This window comes from Solanum lycopersicum, chromosome 12 (genome assembly GCF_036512215.1).
Source record: "Solanum lycopersicum chromosome 12, SLM_r2.1".
Taxonomy (NCBI): domain Eukaryota; kingdom Viridiplantae; phylum Streptophyta; class Magnoliopsida; order Solanales; family Solanaceae; genus Solanum; species Solanum lycopersicum.
Window position 1 is genome coordinate 54,283,299 of NC_090811.1, and position 4,994 is coordinate 54,288,292.

At 36.9% G+C, this 4,994-nt stretch overlaps 1 pseudogene; it reads right to left on the reverse strand.

Annotated features, from left to right (window-relative positions):
- Nucleotides 1–3,610: 3,610 nt before the first annotated feature.
- Nucleotides 3,611–4,505, reverse strand: LOC138340434 (uncharacterized; annotated as a pseudogene).
- Between the last annotated feature and the right edge of the window lie 489 nt (nt 4,506–4,994).

Sequence of the window (4,994 nt, forward strand, 5' to 3'; positions counted from 1 at the left end):
CATTTAGCAATGGTGCTTAACTTGTAGTAAGGGACCTGGTCCTTCAAGAAGTTGGCTTTGTTTACATTAATTTTAAACTTGTTTAAAAGGGACCGTTGATATAGCCACGTGTCAGTCTTCGATCACTATGACTGTTAGTCCCATCGCTTAACTCCAAGCGACGCGTCAAATCATAGGGACCTGGCACTGTTTCTCTTCTTTTTATACATCCTTCTCCTCTCCTAAACCTCTTCATACTCTTTTGTGATTGTTCTTTTTAAAAACCCTAAAATACTCTCTTCCTCTCCTTCTTTTCGTTGTTGCTTTCTCTCTCTCTCTCTCTCTCTCTCTCTCTCTTAAGTTTATAAACATGTCGGAACTATCATCCTCATCAAAGAAGATGCTTACATCTCTGAGTGAGATTGACCCTGTGTCCTTCTACACTCCATAATCTTCAAGGTCTAAATTCAAAGTTTGAATAACTATCGAAATATGTCCTAATCTAGATAGTTCTCCAAACCCCTTTCATTCAATAAACCTAAACAACCATGTTCTCTCCCTTGGACCTGGTATCCATCTAGAATTGCTTTCAGATAACCTTTTTGAGGGAGATCTTCCAAAGAGTAAGACATCTGAGTCTTATATCTTGGCTGCGATTGAAGGACTGGTTATTGAGAGTCTCACTATGATGAGAGAATAATCCCGACTAGAGAAAGCTTAAAATCCTCTTATGATGATTGTTTTTGACAAAACATTATATTTTGGAAGATATCCTTCCTCAGATTCTACTGACACGGAGGGTGAAAATCGTCCTATTCGGTGGATGCTGGAAAAGAGATAGCTTCCTGTCTATAAAATAGGAAAGGAAAAATTCATTGAAAGTGAGTCTATACGAAAACTGTATACTAGATCTGACTTGAAGAAGATGCTAGCAGATGCCATGAAAGCCAAGGCAAAATCCACTGCTAGAAATCAAAGGAAAAGAACCTTTAGAGTGTCTGAATTCCAAATGACTTCGTCTGATGTGGTGGAAGTCTCTAGAGGAGAATATGATGGGGGACCTGCTAAGAATGATTCATGAAAACTTAAACAAATTATACAAAAGAAGTGTGGAAACAAGAACTCCAAAGAAATTTCTAACTCTAGTTGTGTTTCAGAGAAAGGGAAAAGAAAGTGAAAGGCATCTGAAATAGGAACCAAAAAGTTTGAACAGGGACCTAGTTCACAGGTGTATGTGGATGAAGAGTTCGTCAACAAGCAAGAAATTGTTGACAATCTTAGTAAGCAAGTTGTTTCAGCGGGAAGGGTGTTTGACATAAACGTTGTTACTCAACCTGGAATAGAAACTCTTCATGATATTGTAGAGATTCAATCATGGATGTATTTATCTGACTTTAAGTCTACTGTTCTTCATGAGGAAGAAGTTCGTGAATTCTATTACAATGTTGCATTTTTGGAAGAGGGCAGTATCCAAACAAGAGTGAGAAACATCGAAGCTCATTTTGATTAAGACTTACTGGGAACCATTCTTGGAGTACCTCGAGGAGGTATCGGGTACGTAGTTAGGAAGACTTGCTCGGTGGAATAAGATTTGTTCTAAGATTCCCAGTACTCGATGTGCTGATCTGTTAATGAAATTGATAAATAGTGAATATCATCTAGCCTTTGAGTTTGTCAACGAAATCCTTTTTCCAAGAACTAAAAAGAGGACTTCAGTAAACTGATCTATTTATCATGGAGTCATTGTGAAAATTTGAATCTTTCAACCTTACGGGACTCATGCTCCAACACATATACAAAATCGTCATTGAAAGGAAAGGAAATCATGGTATGGGTTATGTCTACTTTTTAACTAAAGTATTCAAACACTTTAACATTCCGCTTGGTGTTGGAAAAGTTGGTACTGTGAAGCAATCCTTCTTTGTGTCTACTTTTGTTGAATGTGAATGCATCGAAGGGAAGGAAAAGCCTTAGAGCAAAATGTCTCAACTTGTTGAAGACCAGTATCAGCTGAAGCATGAGTTGGAAGATATGACTATGATGTTGAGTAGTAAGGATGAAGAAATAGCTCTTCTTAAGGCCGAGCTACTCAAGTCACAGACTAAGGGACCTGGTACCTCCGTAGTTCAAGAACTGCAGAAAGAAAATGTAGAAATGAGGGCCAGATTGTTACTTTACAAGAGAAAGCAATCAAGGACAATGATGATGTTAATGCTCGACTTACTCTTATCATCCAGTCCCTTTCCCATCAGCCTCCCCCCTCATAGTCCATCCTGTCATCTCCCTATATGTTTTTTTTTGTGTGGATTATCTACAAAGTCTTTTGAATCCTAGTTTAATTTTAATGTATTGAATGTTATTTCTAGGTTGCTTTTAATCTTATTCCTCTTTTGTTCTAGCCAATGTCTATTGTCTGATGCTTTTTTTATGCTTGATTTCCTGATGGCTAGGATCTTACCTGGCTGAATTATTGGTATTGTTGGTTTACTGTATCTTTTTTATGATGCCAAAAGGGGGATTTTTGATGTTTGGGTGCTTTAGGGGTAATTTCCTTGTTAGGGGGAACAATTTGGTTATTGTTAGTTTTAGGAATTTTTCTTTTAGGTGAAATAATGTATGGGCAAGAAAATTAGGGGGAATAATGAACATTGTGATAGTGTGTGGTATAGTTTGTCATCATCAAAAAGGGGGAAATTGTTATTTGAAGTTTTGATGATTTGACAGACACTTGGACCTTGTGAAGTTACTTGGTTCTCAGCTCGTTTTGATGACTTGACAAACACACTGACTATGTGAAGGTACATGGTTCTCAACTCAATATGTCCTTTGACTACCAGCTGGAGAAAGTACAAAAAGTTTGTGCACAGTCTCCAACATTGGTAGAGGCGTCAGAAACCTTAACCAATAACATGGCCTTAATGATGGTGACCTTTCTATTGAAGGACAACATCTCCGTACATGTTTGCTTTAGTTTTTGCAACTTGAAAAAGAAAATTCAAGAACTCTTGCAAAGGCTGAGAAAATCAAGAAGAAGAAATATTTCAAACAGCTAAAGCTCAAATGAAGATTGCGTCTATTTTTTTAGAAGTATTTTCTTCAGAACTTACATCGTAAACTGATCCTAAAATTTATAAAGGACTTAGTGTGGTTTGGTATGGAAATTCTAAGTTAGTAAGTTTAACAATTTTAGTGGGTAACCTGTGTGTTGCTTAGAAAATCCTAAATCATTAGTAGATTGATGGTTTAGTGGGCAGTCTATAAGATTTCTTAGAAAATCCTAAGTTGTCTAGAGGTGATAGAATATTGGGTAGACTAACATCTACTTAGACTCATCAAGTAATAGATTTATTGCTTTATAGTGAGATTAATAACTTTTCTCACATTTTGTATAACCGATTCTCTTTTTCTCTTGAAGATTAGTGAAATGGTTTGAAAATCCTGTCTGATAGGTCGTGGTTTTACTCCCTCGAGCAAGGATATTTCCACGTAAAATTCTCTTTGTCATTAAGCTGCATTTACGTGCAACTGTTATCTTTTTAATGCGTCAAAGGACCTGGCCCATTGACTTATAGTGGATGCACAGGTTTTAACAGAGTGTCTTCAGCAGGCACGAGCAGTATGACCTCTACCATCACTGAGTTGGCAGTAGAGGTTTTTGTTGGAAGACCGTTGCTGTTGGTTGTTGGGCCGAGGTTGATGATTTACACAAAGATTGATTCTGATTTTGCTGATGTTGTGCATTGGATTGTTGGTTACTGTTTTGGTTATTGTTGGAGCCCTGGTTATTGTTGGAGCTTTGATGTGTAGGATCAAAACAAGTACCTTGAGCAAAGTTGGCAGTAATGGGAACATAGGTTATCTTTTTCACTTCCTCACTCTGAAGGAAAAGCTCTTGGTCAAGAAGCTATTCATATAGTTCTTCACAGGGGATCGCCAAATCTCGAGTGCTGATAGAAGCTGATATTTCTCAAACTTTAGACCCAAGAACAGTGAGAAGCTTGACAACCAATTACTCATTGGAGATGGGGGAGCCAATAGTAGAAAGTTCATCACAAAGAGAGTGCACTTGATGAAAATAGTCTGCAACAAGACGAGAGTCGGTGGAGTGACGGGCTAGATGATCTCTAAGACTAAAGATATGAGTCTGAGATTTATTTTCATAAGTAGTATGCTAGGCATCCCACGCAACTTTTTAATTGAGCAGAAGTGACTGTACTGCCAATGGTCGCATTAACAGTTTCCAAGATAACATTTTGTATTAGTTGATCTTGTTGAAACAAGGAAACATATGCAGGATAGGATACTTCGAGGTTGTTTCAAAAAAGATTATTTGAAGGGATTGGGATCGATCCATCAAGATGAAAAAAGAGGTTGTGTCCACGCATAAGCATGGACACTTAAGCCTTCCACAACGAACAAGTATGGCTACTAACAAGTTTCATGGGGAGTTGAGTAACCGGATTGAATTGGACAATAGTTTTTAAACCAGAGGTGTCGGCATTCACGACATATTTATTTGAGGACATTTTGGGCTAGAGGCGTGTGGGCTGGGAGGGAAAAAGGATCAAGTTTGTTAAATCAATAAAACTCTGAATACCATAAAGTGAAAGAGAAGAAATGGATGTATATTGAATCATGTATTGATTACAATATTGGTATGTTATATAGCCAGTGCATTACATACAAGGCTGAGAATAAAATAACAACTTAGAGAAACCTACATAATTGCACTTCTAAAGATAAAAATGCTGATAAGCATAAAAAAAGAGTCATATCAATGAGAAGAGTCCTATAGGTAACAAGAGTCTTAGATGCTAGCTGTTATTAGATACCATTCAACTCGTTCTGCATTTTTTTCTCATCATCACTTCTTCTTCATCATCTTTATAAAGTTATATTTCAATTTTTTTTGTAATACTTTTCTTTTTTTTTATTTTTGGTAATGTATGGTTTTGCTTCTAAATTATATCTTGCCCAATTTTGACCATTCTTTTCACCTTATAAATTTCAACAGT